The sequence below is a fragment of the Zea mays genome, chromosome 9 (assembly GCF_902167145.1).
Source record: "Zea mays cultivar B73 chromosome 9, Zm-B73-REFERENCE-NAM-5.0, whole genome shotgun sequence".
In the NCBI taxonomy this organism is placed as follows: domain Eukaryota; kingdom Viridiplantae; phylum Streptophyta; class Magnoliopsida; order Poales; family Poaceae; genus Zea; species Zea mays.
Window position 1 is genome coordinate 155,074,521 of NC_050104.1, and position 8,249 is coordinate 155,082,769.

Here is an 8,249-nt window from a genome sequence, read left to right on the forward strand (position 1 = left end):
GCCGGCTATTTCCATGAATTGTGATAATCAGACTGTGATAATTAAGATAAACAGTTCTAAGGACAATACGAAGTCGACAAGGCACATAAAGAGGCGTTTGAAATCTGTCAGGAAATTGAGAAACTCCGGAGTAATAGCGTTGGATTATGTCCATACGTCTAAAAATCTGGCAGATCAATTTACTAAGGGGCTATCACGTAGTGTGGTAGATAGTGCATCAAGTGAGATGGGCATGAGACCCACCTAAAGTTTATCATAGTGGTAACCTGTTCTATGTGATCGGAGATCCCGTGAATTAGAATGGTGAAACAAGCTAGTGGTAGACTGAGAGGAAAGACCCTTAATAAGGCTCATTTCAGATGCATATCTTTCCTTACTGTAAGGTAGGTTGGTGTTTACACCTTAATATGTTCCAAGTGGCTTTGTGAAGCAAAGATGTTGTCCTACAGAACATCTTTAGAGGAACATACCTATATGGGTTAACTGCTAGTCACAGTTTATGAGATCTGGGTGGTTTCTAGATACCCATGAAAGGCTATGGAGTTTGACTTATATGCTCCAACCAGAGGGGATGCGTTCAGCAATCTAGTACTGGTAAAGAGTTTAGATGAAACTCATTCCACGCAAAACTGCCAATTCAAGGCCTAGTCCATTGTGCAGTTGTGGTCAAGTGTAGTCTAAGTTCTAGGTGGATGTTCAACTTAACAGTCTCCATCGAAACACCAGTATATCAAACGTTTGAGATGATGAGAGCATTTTTGTGTGACTTAGCATTTGGTGGGGATTGTTGGATTAATGTGGGCTTGGCCCAAATTAATATTCAATAATAGTCAATGCTAATGGCCCACTTTAATGCTATGGTGTACTAATTATTTAGTACCATATTGGAAGTTCAAAGGACAAATCAATCAACTTAAATAGGTGGACCATTGGTGCATCTATTGAGAAGTTGAGAAAAGGATGAAGGACTGCCACACGCGCGCGCGCGCGCCGCCGCCGCCGGCCGGGCCGTGGCCGTGGCCCGTGGCCCGTGGCCCGTGGCCCGTGGTAGATCGGACCTTGGTCCGAATATTCCTTTCAAACGGTTACGCATTTTGCCTGGAGTGATGACCGTCATAATAACCTGGCGTCAGTTTCCAGCTCTAATGCGCGACCGTTTCTGTCCGTTGTCCTTCTCCCTTCTTCTGACCGCCTATAAGAATGGAGAGGGAGGGCTCTTCTAGAGTGCGAATCATCTCACGCGAATTGCAAACAACACATTCCCGTCCCATCTTCTGCGAGCACAGAGAGAGTGGGAGAGCAGGCCTCCGAAATCACCGACCGTAGAGATACACTTGCACGGGTGTGCGGGCGATCAGATTTTTGGGGAGCGTCTTCGCGACTGCTCGCGTGATCGTCCACAGCCTTGCTGTTCGTCGCCTTCCCAAGTTGACGCGTGCTGCTGTTCTTCTTCCCGGCGACCGTTCGAGGGACTGCACTGCGTACATCTTCCTGCACCGACTTCGTACGGCTACATCGAACAAACACACGAGATGTCTCGTGTGAATGGAGCCACTGGTGCCTTGAGCATCGGTCCCTCCGCTGGGTACACTCTGTTCTTCGTATTTATGCATGTTTCATTGCTGTTTACTGCTTATGCGAGTAGTTATACACACATGCATATACATGTCATTACATATATCGCACTGATTATCTGGATTAAATTAAAACTAAAAATGCCTAACTTTCTAACAGTACCGTGGGATTTTTCTCCAGAGGGATCACGTTTCCCTCGTCTCCGTATAGGACCAGTTGCTCCCGTACACGTCGTCTCCCACCCAGTTCACTCGCTATCTCGGAGCCAGCTTTCCAAGCTAAACTGAACCATGGCTACATACTGTGCTTTTTCAGCTTTAACAGCGTGTTTCTCCAACCACATTATAGTATTCCTCTCAATAAGCACCCATTTTGCATGGTTACCCCTGCTTCTCAAGAAGAAGAAAAAAAAAGGCACAGACAGCTTTGTCCGGTATCACTAGATCATTATCGTATCGTACCGAAAAGTTCTTCCCATCCTGTCAGCAGGAATCATGGCGGAGGACGACGATGAGGCTGATCTTTTCCCACTACTACTACTACCAGAGGAAGCAGGACCCGAAATATCTTGGACTGATACAACGCCTCACACTTTTTTTTTTGTTTTTTTGTTTTTGAGTTGTTTGAGCAGCACTGTGGACATCATATCGTTGGGGACGAAGACAAGATTGGCAGGACACCCGAGATAGTACGTACAACTGTGAGCTTGTTTTCAGTGGGACCGGGGCAGGCAGAACCAAGGCTAGCAAGTGTTTTTATGGGACAGCAGGGGGTCTATCCCTACCAGGACTTTTTACGAAGATAAAAACAGAAGTTACAACAAACAAAAGAAGAAGAAACCAAGCAAGTTCATGGTTTCAGACTACCCTAAACCCTTATTATCGCAGCGAAGGATCGGAACAGTGTATGTGTATATGCATGCAGATGAAGATCTGAAGGATGCCTTCGTGTGATTCCTGCAATCTATGGAAGAAGGGAAAAAAAAAAGAACACCGTGATGATGACTGGCATTCTGAAGTCTGAACCATAACGCGCACTGATTGGACGCGGATAGGAGATGCGGGGCATGATGAGACCAAAAGGTTGGAGGAAAAGAGGCCGAGCAGCGGCTGCTAGTGGTGGAGCCCGCGACCTGGAGGCCGTGGCGAGGTCGAACTCGACACGTATGGGCCGGCATGGATCCAGGAAGATTATTACTCCCTCCGTTTCTTTTTATTTGTCGCTGGATAGTGTAAAATTGCACTATCCAGCGACAAATAAAAAGAAACGGAGGGAGTATAATATTACGCGGGCACTAAGCCACTAATCAGAGTGATCACGCGGGAGTATGCGCTCTCGCCGTGAAGCTAATCCTGAAGCTGCTCCCCTTTTTCTTTTCCCCAATTCCAAAGGAAAAGCCTGGATGCTGATTAGCAGAATTCAACAGAATACAGGACGGGACTGAACCGCCGCCCATCCAATCGCGTTGATCCGTCATCGTCCCGTCCGGCCGGCCGCGACGCAAACGCAAATGAGTGAGTGGCTCCTGCACTAACCGAGAGCTTCTGCATCATGAATTACCATATCATTGCATGCGCCTAACCCCGCCGTACTGCGTGCACAACGTTGGCTTTGCTCCTCCGTGCCGTGCCGTCAGATCAGCCTGTCGTCTTCGCTTTCCTGTGCCGCCCGATAGTGAAGGGAAGGGAAGGGGGACCGGACGAGGATAGTTGCGCGTGCTATGTGTGCGTTTCACGCTTGGCTAGCTGCAGTGTACCTCTTCGTAACAGCGTGCTACGTGTGCATTTCACGTTTGGTTACTGTTTCGTTCTATGTTCGTCCTGTACACGGCTGCCATCTGACTGTGCCTTTCGTTCTCCTTCAACAGTGGCCCTTCCATAGGGGTGTCTGTGTCTTTCGTGGTATGTTCGTTGTATGTTCGTGCTGCAATCATTTGAATTATGTGTTTGCAGTTGGGCATTTGATCCCCAAGGAGGCAGTAAACAACACTACACTGCATGTATTTAAGCGAGCCAACAAGGGGGGTATCCTTTCACTGTCCATAATTCAAATGATTTCAGAAAAAACCGCAACTCGTGCGCTTGGTTGATGTCACCGTTGCACTAATCTTGAAACCAACTTCAGTAGTTCTACCAATACCGTCTACATGAGCAAGCAGACACCTAATATTGGACCAATACTTTTGGTCGTGATTCTAGCAACACAACTGTCTCTAGAGAGTCTAGATGCACTTCAACTGTCCCAAAAATGAAGCAAGAACAAATCCACTTCTAACAAAAAACAGGGAGACAACAGCAAAGCAATCTAGCTCCGCTACTATCCTTTGTTGTCAGCCTGCAGACGGTGGGAAGCACCTTAAGTGTGTACTGTTACGCCGCTTAGTTACCAAAATCTTGAGTATCCCAAGTCAAATATACCTAAATGTCACGTGCCATGACTGACAAAACATGTAAACTAAGATGTTAGAATATCCTAGACATTGAAGATGCAGAATTGCAGATGAATCTTGTCTCTTCTTCCTGGATTGAGGCTGTCCTGCATTTGCATTAGCAAGAACAGAAATAGAAGCGTTCAACAAAGAGTAGAGCCTCCAAAACATTTACTGCGATCATTTTGTTGCCGGTTTCAGTATGGTTCAGATAAGCATAATCAACCAGCGTGGCTCCCTTAGGTAGGTTTTTAATCTACTTGTAACAGCGTATTTAGAGCCTCCAAAATAGTCCATGCTATTAAATAATATCTCCACAGTTCATTGCCTCACCTTGCCTTTAGGAGTAAACACAAAGACACGGCTTCCTAGAAGATCTCTGGTGATAGTATCAACAAATTCTCTAGAACTCATATTACCAACAAATAACTCTTCTCGCCCCTCGTGGATTGCATTGAGGTAACCAACCTATGAAAGATGGTATGTATTAACTTTTTTCTCAAACGCACCGTGTTACAATATTTAAAGCGGAAATATTATAAGCTTTATAAAGCATTAGTATGATTAGATTCGATAAAGTATAGTACCCTTACAGCAAAGCCTGTGTTGTTCAAGCATATTATGTTCCCCATGGCATTTCTCCCGCTTGATATTCCAAGCCGAACAGGTCAAAGCTACCCCTCGTCCACTGTATGTGCAACAATGCCTCTTCCTGCTATTAAATCCATATCTTCTGTTCTTATCTGCAATACAGTTGGAATTTTAAACATATCACAATCAGTAATAGGATGAAAATAAATTCTTTTTTTGATGTTTGCGCATTTCAATTTAACAAATGACTAGGCAACATTACCTGAACTTCCAAATGGAACAAATGGTATCACTATTGTGTGTAGACTTTGGTACCCATTAGGTTTTGGAGTTGCAATGTAATCTTCCACCTGTTGGCATAATCTATTGTTAGAAAAATGGTATATTTCACAAAAGAACATTAAATACGACGAAAATAAGATAACTCATAGCTTGAGGAATGGGTATCCATATGCCATGAACAAGGCCAAGAACATGATATCAGATCTGAATTGAATTGAACATACTTGTGAGCCAATGACAAATCCACTGTATAAGCACTATATTAATTTGTTGTTAGTGGTACCTGTTGTGCAGTGCATAATGGCCCAACACCACTGCAGAATTTTGGTTTTATGATGATCCTCAACTAAGAAAATAATGTAAGGTTCATTATTTCACAACTAGCAATATATTTAGAGTAATATAAATAACATGAATATGAAAAAAAAAATACCTGGGCAACCTGATTCACCTCATTTATTTGTTAGATTCACCTCATTTTTTTGAACTCTTGGATTTGAGTGTAGTTTTGTAAATGCTGAAAGATGGCTCAACTAATAAATAATCCACCAAATAAACAACCTTAAATCATATTTCAAAGTAAGAACCACATAACACTCACACCATTATTATAATAATAACTTTTGGTTTAAAATGTAACTGAGACGCACAACTAAGCAAATGAGCAGGCAACCGTACCACGAAGTATTCACATTATGGAGTGATTTTTAGTCAACAACAAATATGGTTCACTGGCTAACCTTTTGTGTCAAAGAAAAAACTAAAAAATGTGTAGCAGACCGGTTAATTGTATGATCTCATAAGAAATGAGTTGGAAAACTGTGTAAGAAATATCTAGGGAAAGCATGCTAGCACAACACTACAACAAGCAGAAATGGTGTTATAGTATGATAATTCAATCCCTAATAAAAATAGATAAACTTCTCTTTGGAGTCTGAAGCCAGTAGCACTTTTAGTTTAATGAGATGGCAATGGCATGCACTCACCTGTAGAGCTTTTTGTAAACTGAGCGCGCTTCTGTTTCAAACACTAACAAGATCGAGGAACTGATCCTTAACAATCTTTTGCCTTAAAATTTTATTTGCCTGGAATTGAAGAATCTCAAATTCATGTCATCCATTGCAAACATGAGAAAATGGAATTGGATCATGCAGTATCAACCATAACTTAAAAGCGCTACCAAACAAACACAACACCTCTTCCAATTCATGTTTATGGGCCTTGTATAAGTCTTCAACTCTTTTCCTTAGTTCAGCAAATCTAGTGGGGTTAACGTACATGAAGAATAGATATTCTTGCTCAGAATATAAGGACAAGAGCTGCTGGTCGAAGGGAAGGGAGAACTGGTAGTAAAACTTTAGGATATAAGAACTTTTTCTTCATAAATGCATATATACACATAGAATGATATACGGATATATGCCTACATGAAAAGAGAAATGCATGAAACAAAATATTTTTTACATGGATAAAAGTAGCAGTACAAGATCACGTATTGCAATAAAAATGAGAGCATGCATGAAAAAGTAAAGATTCTCGAAGAAAAGACAAATAATGCATTGGCTTTACAGCCAAGTCAACCAACAACCATGTTGGGAGCCGTAGAATGAGGCTCACAGACTCTGTGCTATTAATGGTACTCTTTAGCAGAAGAGAGATCAACCTTGCATAGTTGTAGCCTTCAACCTAAAGGTAAGATTTCTGCGTGTTTGGAGCAGCCTTTGTCTTCTTCAAAGAAGCAGTAGGAGGAGTCACTGCACTCGTATCCGACGACAAACTCTTGATAAGTGTATAAAGTGTCTTAGTATTTGATAGTCCTCTATCCTTTCACAAAATAAGTCGGTCTTACTTCTGACACAAATGCATACAATTCTAAAGATTCAGAGAAAGCATGAACCATAAAGAAAATCTTATATTCAGATTCATCAAAATATATTATAAAAATGGAATAGGTTAAAATGATAAGAATCAAACTGACGTATTTTGAACATGACATGGACTAACTGATGGGTGAATCTGTTGACCCTTGCCCATATATTTCATATAGTCATTTTGACAAACACTTGACATGCAGACACCATTACAGTTCATGTTTGAAGTAATGGAGCGATTGGATTTCATCCTGTTACTACAATCTATACGAAATAAAAAAGAATTTGGTTAGGGGAAGTCAGAGGATAGGAACACTGAAGTTAAGATGTGGATAGGGAGATGGATCAGAAGGGGCCTACCTGCTATGATGTCATGCCGAAGCGATGTGACGACGGATGGGGTGAAGTAGGGGATTTTTTTTGCTTTTTAGTTTTTTAAAAGTTTCTCATAATTATGCACTTTTCAGTTTGAATTTAGAAAATGGATCCTTACCTCGGTGTCATCACTATTGGCGCCGATATTATACGTCTCGTCTAATATAGATGACGCCGAGGTATCACTCCGGAGCTTCGATATGGCGCCTAGGTGGCAGAGGTCGGCGTCGTCACTATTGTCGTCGACCCCTGGCACCCACAAATGGTCGTTTAGCCTTGGTTCGTGCGTGCATTATATATATATATATATATATAGTTTATCTATTAAGAGCCCTGGGCTCTATAAAACTATAGAGAGCCCTAGCCCACGTCCGATAACTTTTTATGCAAGCGAACTGATTTAGCGTAAACGGAAACCCATTTTAGCGTAAACAGAGTAACAGTCGCGAGCCCTCGTTCCAGAAATAGCGGCTTAGGCCCACTTTCCACGTGGTCAACCATATCTTCCTTAGTCAACACATGTTTACGCTATTCCATTCTTCTGTTTATACATAATAGTGATTTAGCGTAACTACTTCAGTCGACCCACGTTCCAGAAATAAAGGAATTGGCCCACTACCCCACTTCCCACGCGGTCAAACATTTCTATACCCTAACCCCCGCGCGGTCAACCTTCCTGACCGACTCGCCGCGTTTCTTCAGGGGTCGCCAGGGCGATTCTTCTTCATCCGCCGCCGCCAGCGCGTTTCGTCGTCCTCCGCCGCCGCACGCACTCAACTTTAATCGCCGCCGCCGTTGACAGCATCCTCGAGCCACTGCCGTTGTCAATCTTGCGCGCCCCGCGTCACATTGGCTCACGTCCGTGGTCGCTATGTCTGAAAGGGAAATGTGCCTTTGGACCATTTCTAAGTGTTTTGGTGATTTAGTGTCCAACACAAGTACCTAAGTGTAAAAAGGTGGACAAAGTACAAATCAAGAATTAAGGTATGTTTCTCAGACTTAGTACATTGTTTTATGGACTAATGTATTGTGTCTAAGTGCTGGAAACAGGAAAAATCTAATTGGAAATGTCTTGGCTCGAGCAGCCAAGAATCTGCTGAGTCTGGGAGCACCGGACAGTGTCCGGT

At 42.8% G+C, this 8,249-nt stretch overlaps 1 long non-coding RNA gene across 2 annotated transcripts; it reads right to left on the reverse strand.

Moving 5' to 3' along the window:
* Positions 1-3,584: 3,584 nt before the first annotated feature.
* LOC103639480 (uncharacterized) lies at positions 3,585-7,390 on the reverse strand. 2 transcript variants are annotated; one of them, XR_004852856.1, is made up of 9 exons: positions 7,108-7,390; positions 6,540-7,011; positions 5,863-5,961; positions 5,310-5,393; positions 5,160-5,222; positions 4,857-4,944; positions 4,597-4,746; positions 4,337-4,471; positions 3,585-4,110 (listed from the first exon to the last, which is right to left on the reverse strand). It is a non-coding gene; the product is annotated as an uncharacterized lncRNA (long non-coding RNA). The 2 variants fall into 2 exon arrangements; XR_002265029.2 differs by having other exon boundaries at positions 4,591-4,746.
* Positions 7,391-8,249: the final 859 nt, after the last annotated feature.